Source organism: Belonocnema kinseyi, chromosome 7, assembly GCF_010883055.1.
Source record: "Belonocnema kinseyi isolate 2016_QV_RU_SX_M_011 chromosome 7, B_treatae_v1, whole genome shotgun sequence".
NCBI lineage: Eukaryota > Metazoa > Arthropoda > Insecta > Hymenoptera > Cynipidae > Belonocnema > Belonocnema kinseyi.
In genome coordinates this window covers 11820203-11839051 of record NC_046663.1, presented here as the reverse complement: position 1 = coordinate 11839051, position 18849 = coordinate 11820203, and positions in this window count along the sequence as shown.

The following is an 18849-nucleotide window of genomic DNA, read 5'->3' as shown; positions in this document are numbered from 1 at the left end:
ATCAACATTAAAAGTTATCAAGTGTGAATTATTTCTTGAACATTCCCTAAGAGGCAAGCAAGTTTTAATTTTCAAAAAAGTTCATTAAAATGTACTTATTTTCTTTCATTTACCGAAAAACGAGCTTCTTTTATTAAAAATTTCATCACATTGTCCAAAGCTCGGAGGAATTATTTAATGTTGACCTATTTAAAAAAAAATATGGAATTTATTTTTCCCTAAAAGACACAAATTTTGAAAGGGGGAAAGGGGGATCGACCACCGAAAATCGAAAGTAAAATCTTTACGGGTATAAATGTGAACACACTATTCTTGCACTGATTGAATGCCTTTTTTATAAACTTGAAAACCTTTAAAAATGTTATTTTTAAAAATTAAAATTAAAACTTTTTTGTTTAATAAAAATGGTTAACATGATTTTTGAGAAGTCGCCTATTATGAATCTCTTAAAAAATGTATTGGATTTTAATTTTTTGAAAACTCAAAATCTGACGAAAATTGTAAATTAAAAATGGATTATACTATTTATTATTTTTGTGATAAAATGACCCCCTTTTCAGATCGTAGTTTGCTACATATAAACCAAATCCTTTTTCCGTCTATGAAATTCAGCTAGAAAAAGTGATTTCACTGAGTACAGTGGCTATGCAGTAATTCCTTCTTATCAAATCAAAACGCCATGTTGTAATAAATAGCAACTAAACAGGTCTAGTTCTATAATTTTATTAAATTTTTTTATTTATATAATTTTTATATAAATATATTTATATTTATTTATATAATATTTTATAAAATAAGTATTCGATTATACACTTTGCCTGAAGTGACCAGGGATTATATATAATGCCTAGGGATTATACATAATGCCTAGGGATTATATGTAATGCCTGGATTACAGACTTTGCCTGTAACATATTTATTTCTAAGGAGAAATTTTTGATATTAAAAAAAAATCTTGTTGTGTGAAACATAAATGAATATGTTTAAAAAAATTACTCTCAAAGGCATAGTAAAATTAAATCAAATGTATTAGACCTTTTCAATCTATAAAATATGTTTTATGATTTATACGCGTATACAATTGGGTTAAATGAATATATTTTTGAATCTTCCAAACAATTTTGAACACCATTAAATTGAGCCGGAAATATTCACAAAAATGACTGAACCACATTTCTCGCCTATGTGATAGGCGTATTAAAATTTGTCTTCTAGTTTGAAATTGACAATTTGTCAGAGGACAACCAAAAATTCCGGAAGAACTAAACTCCTGACCAAAAATTACCGAATTATGAAATGCGTGAACCAAAAAATTCCAGAACTCAAAGAATTGCAAAAGTTGTTTTTGTTGAATATTATTTATTTATTTCAAATGGAATAAAGAAATACTTGTATCAAATACATTTTTATGATATTCCAAACCTTAAAAAATAATTTTTGGACTTTAAAATAACAATAAAACAAAGAATGTACTTCTGAATGAGAATTTTTGTTCAAAAATGTGTAGAGTATGAAAAAAATTTTTTTAAATTTTCTCAACAATCGAATTGTTAATTGAAAGGAAAGTTAAGAAGAAGCTTCGAAGTAAACTAGTACTGATTTAAATCATGAAAAATGTGTTTAGAAATTGATATCCGGCGAGGAGAAAATTTACAGAGAAAATTCTTTTTTGTTCGAGTAGCTCGTGTCTTGAAATTTACTTCCTTACTCCATTTTTATACAATTATTTTTACTTCAAATTCAAAAAAATAATTTTTATATACTTTAAACGCTGATAACAAATTTCTTTAATATTGATATTTGATCAATGTGCTTTTGATAAATAAATAATATTTATTTTAAAAAAGCAATTTTTTTAATTGCTATAATTTACGAATTTCATCATTCGAAAATTTCTTACATGGATTTTATTATTCGGGAATTATACAGTATCGGAAAGTATATTTTTGGTATTTTTAAGACGTCTCATTTGTATAGTTGTATAGTTTTTATAAACAATTGGAGCAGTAAAAAAAATAAAATTTCAAGCTTCAAAGAACTATCTATACATATCTGTAAATTTATGGTAGTCAATTTGATAAAAATCACAGTTTTTCATCAATAAAATATGATTAATATGGTAGTATTATTTATTGTTATTGCACGAAATATTGATATGAATAAATGGGCAAAAATAAAAAATACTAATAACTACATAAGAACTAATTCAAAGAAGAATATTAGCTTTTTATAAAGCAACTATTGAATAAATAATCAGTACTATACAGTTAAACTTTTTTACTGTTCTAACGATAGCATCGCACTTTAGAATTGAGACCATGATGCTATCTATTATTATTATTGATATTATTATTATCAGGTCTATGACATCTTCAGTTGAGTTGAACCATTTTTACAATAATTTAATAATATTTTTTTAAATTAAGAAAATAAGAAACAATAGAATATGCTTTTGAATTGTTTATATTTGTACCGAACGCGAAAGCGAAGTTTGATGCTTTCAACCGATCTTTCATTGACTCAGAAGTTTTTTTTTCTCAGTGTATTTATTGTAATTATTACAGTAGAGTAATGAAAAAATTATTTTGTACCTTTTTCAGTTTTATTTTTATCCTAATACGAGACTATTGTACACTCTGGTCATTCTCATCAGTCTCATCATAATTTTGATGAGTTTAGGTTGAACATATTCCAACGAAAAAATCAATTCCTTCTATTAAAAGAACAATTGCTTCAGAATACGAATTTGTCAATATTGTGTGATTTTTAATTCAAAATTAATTACTATTGTACATCCAAGATTTATTCTAACAAAAATTCATTTATGTCTGAATTGCAGTTGTTATCCTTTGTTTGACATTCGTAATTTAGACGTTTCAGAAAACGATAGGTTTTACAAAAATACCTGAACTTTTAATCAATTATGACCAGTTTTTAACCAAATAGTTTTACTAGTAATAATAAAAAAAGAAAAAAAAGATTTATGACCGAGAATGGATTTCTTAAATTATCATGTGAAAAATTTCATTCATTACGAAAAAAACCTTTTTACCAAAATTTTTAATATTTTAACCAAGGTTATGAATTTTTAACTACAATGTAGAATTGTCAACTAAAAAATTTAATTTAAAAAAATTTTTTGTATGTGCATCATTCCTGAGAATAAACCCAAGAATATAGCGAACAAATTTAAGCAACCACCATAAAACGCTCCCATTACAACAACAACAAAAAAAAACAATATTTTCTCCTAAACAATTTGAAATTTTGTTTCCGTCTTGACTAGAATAAAAAGGAGAAAAGAAAAATGAGAAGGCAACCAACTAAATCGCCTACCTTGCCTTTTCTCTGAAAAAAATTAAAAAAGAGAAGGCGGAGGATTTGGTTGGTTGCCTTCTCATTCTTCTTTCCTCTCTTATTTTTGATTAGAAGGAAAGAAATTTTTTTCTTTTTAATGAAAAAAAAAGTTTTTTCCAAATTTCACTCAGAACATTTTCAGAAATTCTGTACATCAACTTGACTATTGGACGTTCAATAGGGGTTTAAATTTGATTTTAATCTCATTTAAATTTCTTAAGTTTAAAAATTTGGCATGTCTAACAATAACTGATCAAGGATGTAACCATGCGTACAATCAGTCTCAAAAGTCGCCTCTCTCCAAAATAATAATTTATGAAATTGACAAAAGTAGACGTGTTATTAATTACTGTAAATATTAACGGAAGCTACTTAGCAAACGTTGGAAAAAATTATTTAAGTTAAAATTGTTTATTCAACAGTAGTTTTTTAGAGGTTTAGTTTTTTCTTTCTCTTTAGGGAAAAGTTGAAATTCGTATTTAATCCGAAGTTCGATTAAAAGCTTTTATAACATTTATAACAAAAAAAACTAAAATGGGTATAGAAAAATGAGTTTTCGAGCAAAAGGATGATGTTTAAACCGGAATAGTTTAATTATAACTGTAAACCATTAACTAAATATATTTCATCTTATTTAAAATCGTTGAATTCTTTTCCGTTGAAAATTTGACTAAAAATTTAATAGTTGATGTCTCAACCAAGAAGGAATATAATTTTTAGTCAAAAATATTTAAATTCTACCAAAAAGACAACATTTAACAATTAAATAGAATCCAATAGGAAAATGCAATTATTTTTGTTAAAAAAAAGTTTTATTTTTTGATAAAAAATCCTATTGCCTTGTTTAAAATTCAACTATTTTGTGTTTTAGTTTGGTCTTTCGCTCACAAATTCTGCTATTTGAAAACTCAACAAGTTGGTTAAAAAATAAACCTTTTTTTATCGAAATTAGCCACTTAATCTGGTAATTAAAGGTATTCCGTTGAAGATTGATGTTTTCTTTTGTAGAGGAATTTAACTATTTTGTTGAAAATTCGTCTTTCGATGGTAAAAATAACCACATTTGGTTAAAAGTTTTCTATACTCTCATCCTAACGAAAAGGTATTGGTTTAATGTAAAAAATGACTTTCGAGGACTTCATCAAATGTCGAGATTTTGAGACCCCCTGAGGCAAAAGAAACAGTTCTTACGTTGGCGTCTGCCTTTCGTAACATGGGGAAGGGATAGAGAATTTTAAGATTGATCCAGAATTTTCGTATTATTTATGTAAATAACGCGTCCGTTTTATAACACTGCTCCGACCCAGGTTGCTGATCAATTTCTCTAGCAATCACCTTGAGTGAAGATCCTCACAAAGTCGTTATGTAAGGTACCCCACTTGGGTCCATTCGTGGCCAAGGTCTTTTGTTTCAGTCGTTATTCACTATACTGATACTCTTTTCATTAACTATTTTTCGCCATACTTTCCTGTCCTGGCATACTTCTCTAGCTTCTTAATTGTCCATGCATTTTTTCATGCTAGCTCTAGTGTTTCTGTGACTTCCTATGTCTGTTCTAAGTAGGGTCTCATTCACACATTCTAACCATTCTTTCCGCGGTCTACCTCTGGGCACGCTGCCATTTACTTTAGCTTGATACACTTGTTTTGTTAGTCGTTCATTTGGCATTCTCTCAACATGCCCGAACCATCTTAACGATGTCTTTCACATGTATCTACTCGCGTATCTTCTGCATCACATTCTTTTGGAATTATCTCGTTACTTACTTTGTTCATCAGGGTTTTTCCGCACATTATGCGCAAGAATCTCATGTCAACTGCGTTAATTTTACTCTTATCTTTTTCTTGATAAGTCCATGTCTCGCTGCCGTATAGTACAGTCGGTACAAATATAGAATTATATATTGTCATTTTCGCTTTGTTTGATATATTTTTACTTCTGATAAAGGGACCTGCTCTACCAATAACCTTCTCACCTTCGTTTATGCATCTAATTCCTTATCTATCTTCCCGTCCCTAGTAAATAAGCTACCAAGGTATACGGACTTATCAACTTGTTCAATTCTCTTATCATTGAATAGAATATTGCATGGTGTTTTCTCACTCTGTCCTTCGAACACCATAGTTTTTGTTTTATTTGCGTTAATTTTGAGGCTTATGCTTTTAATGCTTGCATTCAGTATATTCAACATTCTTTGTAAGTCTTCGATTGACTCTGCCATCACAACTTATGATCTGCGAACGCTAACCCACGTACCCTTACTGTTTCGAGATCCACACCCTCTTCGTCGAAAAAAGCCATTCTTAAACACTTGTCCATAAATAATATAAATAACCATGAAAACATAAAGCATCCTTGTCTAGCTTCTTGAATTTTATACGTACATGACCTTCCTGGGATAAACCCACTTTGGATTTCCCAAATATTTGCTTCTGTTATTTTCATTATCCTACGAATAAGTATTTTTGAGTACATTTTACTTACAATACTTAATAAGCTAATCCCTCTGTAATTATTGCAGTGGCTTTTATCTCCCTTTCTCTTGAATATTGGTACGACAATCGCTTTTTTCCAATCGTGTGGGACGTCAATCACTTCAAAACATAAATTTATCAATTTGGACAGTCTATGTCGTATATACTCGCCACCGTGTTTAAGCATTTAAGCGTTAATGGAGTCTACCCCGGTAACCTTACTGTCTTTTAAGTTCTTAATTAAATCCCTAACCTCAGTGACACAGACTTTCTCAATTGAGTTTTCTATCGCATCGTGTTCAACATCGCAGTTGCGGTGTCCTATAGCTTTATCTCCGAATTGTCTCGTAAAATAGTCTCTGATAGCCTCTAGTATTCCGTCTACATCATGTACCATTTCCCCCTACTATTTCTCATGTTGACAAATTCTGTACTCTTATTTCCTTTTATTCATTTATAATGCAGTTTCTTGCTTTCTTCAAATTCGTTTTGTATTTTCTTTTCTTCTGCTCTAACTGTATTTTTAACGTTCTTTAACTAATCGTTTGAGTATCTAGTTTTCGTTTCTATAATCATTTCTACATCTATTTCTTTCCTCATTGCTGAGACCTGCGATGTTCAAAGTTCTCCTGTACACTTCTCTCTTTCCTTTTTGGACAGCCTAAATTTCGTCATTCCACCACGCATCCCCAGACATATACTTCCTACAACTGCGGTACCACACACTTCGATCGCATATCTAACAATGATATCTCGTAACTTTGTCCAGGCGCCCTCTATATCTTTCTTTTGTGTAGGGTCCTCCCATGTTGCCCTATCTATGCTTTCAATTATCTTATTTTGGAAATGTATTCGCGTATCCGGATTTTGTAGGTTCTCAATATTTATTCCCGTTTGTTTTGTTTTCTTTGTTCTCTTTTTTCTCTATCCACTACCTAATTTAATTTTAAAAATCAGAAGGTAATGATCGGTGTTGCATTCTGAACCCCTTATGACCCTTGTATCTTTGACTTTCTCTTTTAGTCTTTCATCCGCAACAACAAAGTCAATCATACTGCGACTACTTCCTTTAGACCAGGTGTACATGTGGGTCATTTTATGCCTAAACGAAGTTTTTGTAATAAACGCACCTCTTTCTAAGAGTAGACCAACCAATTTATCTCCATTATAGTTTGTTCTTGGATCCACAAAATGACATAGTACTCTTCCTGTATCCTGATTTTGGATGTCCACCCATCCGTTCATGTCTCCTAATAGAATTATTTTTTCCCCGCGTTCGCAAATATTTATTGTGTCATTTAAAGTATTCCAGAAGGCGTCTTTTACTTCTCTGGGATCACTATCAACTGGCGCGTAGCGTGCTATGGTAAATAGTCTTCTAATTCCTACTTTCATTCTAGAACACAGCAGTTTGGTAGATACGAAACCATGGTCTCCGAGATGCTGCTTTGCTGTTTCATTCAAAATCAGACCTACGCCTTGTCTACCATGTGATTCGCTGCCTATTCCTAACCGTATTTCAAATTCGACTTTCAACACCGCAATTCTTTTACCTTGAGATCCATTTGTCGCCGGAAACATGATCTTTAAATTTTCCGCGTGCATGCCTCTTGTTAATTAAAGTTACAGTCCTTTCCGAGGCTATTTCGTAGTTTATATTATTCATTGTTTAGATTTTACGCCCAACTATCACCTTTATGCAATAAGTTTATTTTCTGAGTCGAAATCATGTCAAAGTTAAGTAGCAAATCGTCATACGGTGGAGATTGTAGTTATAACGTCAGTGCCACCAAACTTTAGTTAATCAGGAAGGGATTGGGAGAGGAAGGGGCAAAACTGGAACCGAGAAAGTCTTCTTGGGCTTGGTATAGTTGTATTCTGTAAACACGGTAGCATTCAAAAGAATTATGGGATTGGATTCCCCATTGGCACAATTTTTAAGGATGTAAAAAGAAAGAACCAGCTCTTCAGCCAGATTTTCTTGAAGAAAATTTAAAAAGTGAAGGCATCTTGAAAATCCCAGAGACCACTTTTTTTAATTTTTGAGATTTTTTCTACAGGTGTTGATAGTAAATCAAAATACGAACAATTTATCTTCATTACTTTTTTAGGTATAATAAAAATGACTAAAGTTATAGAATTCTAAATATCCAAACAATCAAAGAAAAATTAACTTCTGAAGTCAAACAAAGCGTGATATGGGAAATGTCAAGAAAAAAACGGAACTTTTTCAAGGCCCAACAAGATTGCCTGAATAACTTTTAAAACTTTAGTAATAAAATATCAAAAATTTGAATTTTTATCGCAAAAAAACGATTGAAAAAGCAATAACTCCATTTGGTGGAAAACTAAACAAGATACTGAAAGAGATAGATTTACAACGACGATACAAGGTACGTAAATAGGTAAGATGAAAATTTTTTTTAATTAGTTAAATGTTTATGGTCGCATCAACTGCCAGGGTCATTAGCGACTTACGGTAGGGTAAATTATAAACTGTGTGGTAATCTGTGGGATAGTTAACCAGGTGACAGAAGCGACGCTTTCAGAAAGCACGTTCAGCCTCGCTTCCTGCTTTGGGAATCGAACCCTCGCCAGCGTGGCCAAAAAAAGTTTAAAAATTTCTTAGTAATAGTTTTTGTTTAGAAAGCGTAGTTTTCTTATGGTAGAAAAAGATTTAAAATAAGCAATAAGTTATAAAAACAAGGGCATAATAATAAGACTATTTCAATTTCCATGCATATTATAAATTTTCATGTTATAAATTTATTAAAATGATACATGTTTCAGCGCAGCTAAGAATAAAATTTAACGCAAAATAAGAAACAAATATTAAATTATTCATGATAAATACAAGTTGTACTTTATTTTGCAAAATCCTACTACCTAATCCAAGGCAGAGGTAAATAAAAAAATGTATTATATATTTTATGCAATTGTTGAGCATAATGTACAAAATATGTAGACCATAATGTTGGTAAGCTAGATACAAATAAATTGTTTGAAAAAAGTTATTCAGGACAATGAAGATCATTTGACTTTACGAATAACTGTAACCTTGGAGTAAATTTTGAAGGTCATTTGAAGGTTGAAGTCGGATTTTTAATTTGGAACATTTATTTTTGACTGCAGATTCGAAAAGAGGAGAATATTTTAGTCCGAAAACATAGTTTTTAATTTGTTGAAGTGACCTTCAGAAGTTCAAGGTGTAATGTTAAAAAATCATCCAGAAGCTGTATTCGTTGAACATATAGAGATTTATAGGCAAACACAAGTTTGAGCAGGCTTGGGGGCCAAAGACATTAACCATCTTGACCTTGAGGTAAGGGGGACTTCTAGAGCTTCTAGACGATTTTTCAATATTTAGCATTGACTTGTTGAAGATCAGTATAATTAAATAGAAAATCATCTTTTCGGACGTTAAATTTTCTGCTCTTTCCTAATTCGGTGTCAAGTAAAACGGCTCAACTAGTACATCTTATATCTTTATCTCTTTAAAGAAAACCTTACCATATAACAGTAGCTTAGTGGAAAGAACAACTGACCGGCAATCTGAAGACCTGGGTTATTTGCTGGGACTATTTTTTCACAGATATAAATTAATTTCAAAATTGTAGAAAAACGTAAAATTCTGAATTTAAGAGGTATTTTAAAATGATAGTGTAGATATCTATTTTTAAGTAGTGTGGTAAGTATCTCATATGAACGCTTATTTATTATCCCGATGACAATAAAAATTTCCTACGCCTTATAGCTATCACCCTTTAGAAAAAATATTGCTATATAACATTTCTCTGAAAATATATTCTGCTTTCGATCTCTTCAGTAGCTTAGTGGGAAGAACAATTAACCGGCATTCTGAAGACCTGGGTTCATTTTCAAGCAAAGAAAAGGGGAGGGATCTTTTTTACAAATAAAATTTAATTTCAAAATGTTAGAAAAACGTAAAATTCTGAATTTGAGAGACACCTTAGATCGATAGTGTAGACATCTATTCTCACGTAATGTGATAATCATCTCATGTGAGCGCATATTTATTATCCCTATGATAATACAGATTTCCTATATCTTATATTTATGCCTCCCGAGAGAAAACTTTGACATATAATATGTATGCGACAAAAATTCTTCTTTTGGTCTGCCAGTAGCTTAGTGGTTAGAGCTCCCAGCTGGCAATCGGGAGACATGGGCTCGTTTTTCAGCGAAAAAAGGGAACATTGCTATATGGCGTGTCTGAAAAAATTCCTATTTCGATAATAAACTTAACTACTAATAAACTTTCCTTGAAGAACAATTCTTTTTTTATTAAAAATTTAACTTATTAGTCTTAACTCAAACTGCTTTAATGAATACTCATTTTATCAGTTCAAAATTTAACAGTTTTGATAACAATTTAGCTGCTCCTTTATAGTCAAAAGTTATTATGTTGTTTTTGAATACAAAAAGGCAAATTTTCATCGAATCAGTTATGCTCTAGACAAAAAATAAATAAAACTTTTTAAATTAAAATTATTTCTTGAAAAAAAGATCCTACTCCATCTTCACTCCATTGGGAATCGAACCACAAAACTTCTGAAGTTTTGTGGTTCGATTCCTAATGGAGTGAAGATGGAGCAGGATCTTTTTTTCAAGAAATAATTTTAATTTAAAAATATTATTTTCAATCTAGTCTTATTAAGACGTTAAGCATTTTCTGTTATTAAAGATTCTTAACTTGATCGATATTGTGTAAATTTTCTGCCTTCATGGTTTGGAGGGTTGATCTACTGTCGGTAAGGTACACTCTCTGATGATATAACAGATAAATTAAAAAATTTTAAATAATTACTTGTACTATTAACACCTAGCTGAAAATTAGCGTTATGTTCTTGAATTAGGAGTTCTTATTCCGATCCCTCTAATAGCTTAATTGGAAAACCACCTGACCGAAAATCAGAAGTTTTGTGGTTCGATTCCCAATGGAGTGAAGATGGAGTAGGATCTTTTTTTCAAGAAATAATTTTAATTTAAAAATATTATTTTCCATCTAGTCTTATTAAGACGTTAAGCATTTTCTGTTATTGAAGATTCTTAACTTGATCGATATTGTGTAGATTTTCTGCCTTCATGGTTTGGAGGGTTGATCTACTGTCGGTAAGGTGCAATCTCCGATGATATAGCAGATAAATTAAAAAATTTTAAATAAAAGTTTTTAATAAATTAGTAGAATTATTAACAAATAAATAATCCGCTGGAAAATGAACACAGTTCTTCTAACTGTCGGTCAGGTGCTCTATCCACTAAGCTACTGGGAGATTGAAAGAAGAATCCTTTTTTACAGCATTGCTATGCGGCAAGGTTTTCTCTACAGTGTTATAGATATAAGATATAGGAATTGAAAAAAAGCCAAGAAAAGACAAACATTGCTTTTTAAAAGCACTTTAAGATTATCTCAACAAATTTTTGATTTTCTTGGAAAATCGAAAATTCAAATTCTGATTCTACAAAAATGAATGAAAAATAAAAAATTCTATTTTTGGCCAAATTATACAGGATACGAAGAAAGAGGAATTGATAAAAATTGTAATTCCAAAAAAAATATCTACAAATTCATAAATCACTTCACGGTAGGACGAGTACTGTTTGTTTTATTCATAAAACATAAAATCGAAAATAAGAAAATAAAATAAAATTTGTGGAAAAACGATAGAAGCTACGAAAAAAAAGATTGAACAAAAAAAGTTTACCCGAAAAAAACTAAAAATTTGTTATAAATTACTATTTGATAGGAGACGTAGTTTTAGTTTTAATCATAAAAATGACATTCAACATAAAAATGAAATTTATTACTGAGAAAGTATAAGAGTTGCCAAACGACGCAAAATGCGAAAAAAAGTTTTAAAAAAAATGATAGCTATTGGAAAATCCTATAAACTGTTTTTTAATTATTTTCCGAAGAACTTGTAATTTTGTTTCTATTTGAGAGTTTCTTAAAAATTCAGGTAGACATTAGCAATATTAACGAATTCGTATGCTGAAGCGATTTTTTATGGAAAAAAGGGCTGATGTGTACAATTGAAGATCTTTAAGATCACTGGATTTAAATTTTGATTTTTAAAATGGTGGGGGCGTGGCGCTAGCCCCCCTCCCCGCGTTACACCTGATATAACTCCTACAGTTTTGTGGAGCCACAAATTTTATCGGTGGCGCATTTGAGCGCGTTTGGGGCGCAATTCATTGGGCTATAAAAAAACCTGAAAATGTAGAGTGGGGGAAGGGTCTGTTGTAACTGACCTGATGTTTCAGTCCGAATATGTTCAACCCAATATCATCCAAATTTTCATGCAAATAATCCGAGTGTATAATATTCTAACATTAGGATGAAATGAATATTGAAAAAAATACAAAATAAATGTTCTATTACTTTATTATAAGAAACGCAGTTGATAGGAAAGAAAACGCCATCAAAAAATTACAGTGAGTAATGTACGTATTTCAGAAACTATTACATGAGAAAGATAAAATTTGAAAACACAAATGTTTGTATCATAGAAGAGTTTTAACAATAGCAACGAATGTGGCGTAAAAACGCTTTCGAGTTCAATTTTTTTCTGGAATATAAGTGTTATGAACTACATTTTGAACCTTCAGAATGATTCCAATGATTATGAGGATCATGATAACCATTCACTCTGGTTGACGATACTGGAAAACGTATTTTGGAGGTTGAGACTGCTGGCTAAATTCATCATGAGAATCCGAATCAACTTTCAGCCTTGAAGTTCTTTCACTGACTTTTATACTTCTTCTCCGATTTCCAGCTAGTGTTATCATATTCTCTGGAAAAAATTTAGGTTGAGGTAGAGGATTCGGAAGACCTTCAGGATAATGCCTTTCAAACTGTTTGATAGCATCCTCCTCTTTGAGTTCTATTCTGTCATCTAGTTGATGATTATTCTGGCGAAGTCCTTGTTGAATATAATTACTATGTTCTTTAAAAGTAAGAGCATATACCCTTCTAGCTTCTGCCAATTTATCTTCTATATCTTTCGATTCTGTAATAAGACAGCTGATATATTCAAAAATTATTATATATCTCATCTAAACGATTTTAGATGTTATTCAAGGATTACCATTTACTAATAATTAAATAAATAATGATTCCTTATTAATACTTCAGTATGTGCAAAGACATTTGCAAACATCGTTGAATATAAGGAATGCTTGAAATATATATATGTTTCTGGAATAAAGGAATCTAGGGGGAATTACTCCGAATTATAATAATATTTATTATTGCATTCAGATCACCTGATGTACCTCGTATTTTTCACTAGCTCTCTTAGTCTTTAATCCGCAACAATAAAGTCAATTATAATATAGTTATTTCCTATACACTAGGTGAGCATGTGGATTTTTGAGCATAAGCCAACTAATCTGTCTCTATTATAATTTGTTCTTGGATCCCCGAAATTACCTAATGCCTTTCATGTATCCTAGTTTTGGATGGCTAGCCAACAATACATATCTCCTAGAAGAATTATTATTGCAACACGATCGCAAATACTTAATTTCTTATTTGAAGTGTCCCAGAAGGCGTCTTTCACTTTTCAAAGACCACTATCAACTGGAGCATAGAGCACTTTAATAAATAGTTTTTAGATTCCGACTTTGGTTTGAGCCCACAGCAATCGGGTAGATACAAAATCATGATCTCTGAGATGCTGTCTTGCTCTTTTATTCATAATCAAACCTACTCCTTGCCCACCATGTGATTAACTATCTATTCCTGACCATGTTTTAAATCCGCCTTTCAACACTCGAGGTCTTATGTCTACCTTTTTAAGATTTTTTCTTTGTTTTAGGTATACATTGCATATCCAGTTTCCTTACGTGCATAGTTTCTCGTAATTCTCTAACCTTAAGATCATTCACCCCCTGAACATTCCAAACACCCAGTATCCATTTATCGCCTGAAAGTTGACCTTTACAATTACAGTGTGCACTACTTTTGTTAATTCAGATTTCGCCCAATTCGAGGGTATTTTATTGTGGGTATTATTTATTGTTTAAATTGTTTGTTTAACTACAGCCTTCATGCGAAAAATTTAATTTGTGAGTCGAAATCATGTACAAGTTAAATACGGATTCGTAATTTGGTGGAGAGCCTACATATAACGTCAGTCCCACCAAACTTTTGCAGATCTTTCTAATGACACTCGCACTCCAAAGATACGAGATCTAAACATACGAATGCTTCACAGATACGAGCGTCCCGATTCTAAAGGAGCAAGCAAAATCTTTCCCCCTTCCTTGCCCAATTTGTGAGTCAGGCATGGCGAGTGCGCGCTGTCTTGAATTCGATATGCGCCTGCGCGTAGTATGCCTGTGTGCGTTCTCACGTATAACCCCTGAAATCTAAACGTCGCAGGAGTGGGAGCCCCTTTAACGGACGTATTTTTGGAGTTCCCGATTCCCGAACTTCTAGTCTTTTTGGAGTTCAAATATAACTGCATTTATCTAAATTAAAAGTGAGTTACTGCTCCTTACAGTTCACTTTCGACTACTAGCATTACTCAGAATTATCTGAGTTACTCTAGATCTTGTATGGAATATGTCAAATTATACGAGATTGTTAATTCGGATGAATGGTAAAGTGGATTCCGTCACGGAATCATAAAATCTTATTTCAATCTTCGAATTTTAGAAATATTTCTTAAAGTATGCGGGAATATTTTATAATATTCCGTAATAATTAAGTATATTCGAGAAAACTTAGAAATATTTATGAATTTTCTAAAGAAAATTAAAAATATCTGGGATATTAAGAATACTCAAACCTTGCGTGTGTGGGTTCCTTCTTTTTGCTCGCCGTCGTGGAAGTGAAGTTTCTTCAGAATCCTCATTTCCCAGCTTTAATTTTCCCTTATTCTTCACTGAACTTTGATTATTTGTCGAAGCCGAATGCAATGTGAGTCTATGCGAACGTGTGTGTTCAGAAGATTCTACAATAAGTGGTACAGATTGTTTCAAATCTAGAGCTTCATGTTCTCTTGAAAATGGATTAGGACTCAAATGAGAATGCTCAATTTGTCCAGAGGTGTTCAATAAATCCACTCCGTTTCTACCGTTATTAATTTTCATTCCTTCAAGTAACAGATTTGTGAAAGAATTATCTGATGCTTCTGTAAAAAGCCAAGTATAAAAAATACAGATAAAAATCATCGTATCAGACACAAATGATCCACAAGTAAGAATTTTTTGCAGTTCTTACTGTCTTTATTGAATTAAAAGAATAAAAATTAAATTACTGGAAAGTTCGTTTATTAATATTCCAACGTTTCGGCTATTACCGCGTGCCTTTTTTAGAGAACGTAAGTAAATAATATACACAATGTCAATAGTTAGGAATCAATTTTCAAAAATAATACTGATGTGTGGCACCAAATCAAATCAAAATATACAGAAAGCATATCATATAGAAGCCACATGAAAATTAAAAGGACTTGTTTTTGAGAAGCTACATCTTAATTAATGGAAAAACAAAATATTTATAATGTTTTTGGAAATGACAAACATATAACAAAGTAATCAAGAGACATACATTAAGGTGGTAAATTCAGAAATCGAAAATAAATGCGTCATTTGAAGGATCCACAAATTATGAAAGACCTGTATTGAAATTTCCGACTCTACAATCTCTCCTATTTATCGAAATAGTAGTTTTTAATCTTCTACCTGTCTCAACAATATATACTTTTTCACAACAATTACATTTAATAAGATATACAATGTCAGACAAATTTTTGATACTATCAATATCTTTTTGATTAAGCAAAAAATGCTTAAGAGAGTTTTGATTGCTAAAGTAAGCATGTTGAATTTTTTTAACGATCTTCTCAACCTTTCAGAGGGTCCTTGATCATACGGTAACATAACTTTTAAATATAATTTTTTGAACGCGTCAGCCCATCTATTTTTCTTATTGGCACCATTGTAGATTCAATGAATTTGTTCTGGAAAAATACTATTTATCAAAGGAAGAGGATAATTATTTAAAACTAAACTGATTTGAATATAATCCAAATTCTCTTTCCTGAATCTAATATCACTCAACTGAAAGATTTCTGTCAGACCATGAAGCTTTTTTGAACCAATTGGTAATTAACTTATCTTCAGTTTTTTTTATAATTTTCAAGGCAAGGTAATTTATTGAATTATTATATTCAAGTTCAAATATCAACTGTATGGAATATTTAATACTGTTAAAAGTATTTATGAAATCGTCAATTTTTTCAGTAGGAACAATAGATCAAATATTATCCAAGTTCCTTTTATATAAAATAGGTCTGGTTGCTACATCTTCTAAAACCAAATATGAAACTATAGGATACAACGCTAAAGCCATAAAACGACTATTTAATGGATTATAATATTTTCCATTAAAAGAGATAACGATGTTATTAAAAACAGGTCTAGTAGCAACTAAAAGTTTATTTTTATATATAAGATTTTTATCTTGTATTAGTTTTGCTTTAATGCAATCTAATGCTAGATCTCATAGAATGTTATCAAACATTTAAACAATGTCCAATGGATCTATCGAATGTGTTCAAGAAACATTAATCCGGCTTTAAAACATAAAAAATATATTTGGTTAAGTTATAAGTAGGAGATTCAATAGTGGACACAATTAATCTCCATTTCAGATTTGGTTTGTGCACTAACGGAAGAGAATCAGCTTTAGCTACAGGTCTATCATGTGTTTTCAATTTTTTTTTATTGTTTTAACAAGACTAGTTTTAATTTTTTTCACACATTATTATTTTTAAGCATTGTTTCCAAAGTTTTATTATAATAATATATCTATTATCTGTTACCATTATGTTTCCTTTGTCAGCATTTACAAAAACTAAATCTTTACTGACCTTTGCAAATTTTCAACAAGGTCAAAATTTCCAGTAATTTCTTTTTTATTCTCTTAATTTAATAAAGAACGTAAGATCTACAAACAAATTCTTACTGATATTTACATTGACGATCGAAGAAAGGATTGATTTCATTCTTATTGAATCCACTTATTGACAAATGATCCAGATGTTTACCGATAATCAACATATGTCAAGTATTCAAAGAATAGTTTTGATTGTGGCACTTACCAATTTTTTTTAAAAGAAACATTAAGTTAAGTAAAACTGAACCTAAGAAGAGCTTCATTTTCTTCCGAAGGAGATAAAAATTACTCGTTTAGAATTTGTTACACAAAAACTTATGCTTTTTGAAGAATCTGTTCACTAATGTGTATGCTACACCTTTGGAGATAGCGGAGAAAAACTCAGGTAGGACAATTGACACATCATAGAACCTTATTTATTTCCCTTGACATTTTTTTTAATCTTCCAAGATAACGATATGCTACTCAAGTCTTTAATACTTTATAACTGAGTAATAGTTTAAGGATTAACGCGTCATTTAAATAAATGTTTGTATATCAAACATTTTAGTTTATGCAATCTAAAAGAGAAAAAGAAAATTTTCACAATATGATATCCGTAGAATTTTATCCGCTTTTGTTTAGAAATCCAAATTTTGTTAATTATAGTCTCTTATTGAGCGCATCTTCTCCACTGAAATGGTCTCTTCTTAATATTTTAATATATTTTTAAACATATGGTTGTCATTTTTATAATTTTTAACTTGTTTTTAAACTGCCAAACCTATTTCGAAAGAGATCAGTAAAGCTGATGAGAATCTGACAAGAAATTTGGAATATCTGAATCCTAATAAAGGAATTAACATTTTTAAAAAATTGTTAATACTTTTAATTGTTGCTTTAAATCCTAAATTGTTATAAAATTGATTATTTCATTAATGATTATTTCATGAAACAAGAGGTTCAACTTACAAGTAAGAAATTAAATCTTGAAACAATAACTGAAACAAATATAAAACAGATTATTTATGTTCAACCAATTATTAGCTTTTTTAAACAAAAACGTAAAATTTCTATAGGAAAAGTCGAAAATTTAACAAAGTATATGAAAAATATTGAAAATGGACTCATTCTTTCAATTCTATATCGAAAATGGCTGGCTAACGAACTCAACCTTCAGGACACTAAAAGAGTGTACCAGAGGTCAATTTAATAGAATGACTTTTTCAAAAGTTATCATGCACACAGACAGACATGCAGACAGACAGACCGACAGACAGACACATTCGTAAAAACCTATTTTTTGGATTCAGAGGGTCTCAAAACGTGGCTTGTGTCGTGTCGAGAAATTTAATTTTTGTGTTTTCAATGTTTTTTTTATAAATAAAACAAAAACCACCTGACCTGTAAATAGTTAATAATAACAAGTTTGTAGAAATTTCTTTTGGTGAACAATGTTTGTCTTATAATTTTCTTCCTATCTTGCATAGTTATACCGCAAAATGCAATTTTTGATTATTTTTGTGCAGTCAAAATTTAAATTTTCAATTTTTCGAAAAAATTTAAAAAGTTGTGTTGATAATCTAGTAGGGCTATCGAAAATTAAAATTTTTCTTTTCAAGTACTATGAAAAAGTGTACAGAGAATTTTTGAATCATGAAAAAATGTGGAACCAAAAATTTTCAAAATAGGCTCACAGACGTACCGACAGACACATTCATAAAAACCTGTTTTTCGGATTCAGGGGGTCTCAAAACGTGGACATTAAACAAAAAACGGGAGAGGGGGCAAATTTTACACAAATCTAATACCTTCTCTGATGAGAATGTAAAGAATTTATTTTCAAGCATGAAAAATAAATAAGCTAACAGAAAACTAAATTTTTCAAGAAAAAATCAATTTTTAACTAAATATTTATTCAGAACCAAATTTGGACTAAAAATCTTCTCATTTACACGTTTGGTCGTAAGCTTAAATTCATTATACTATCTGTAGATTTACTATTAGCGGATTTATCTTTTTAATTGAAATTTTAAAAATTTTTTATGTTTAATTTGCAAATATTATTTATTCTTGGAATATTTCAATGAAATATTTTTTAATATA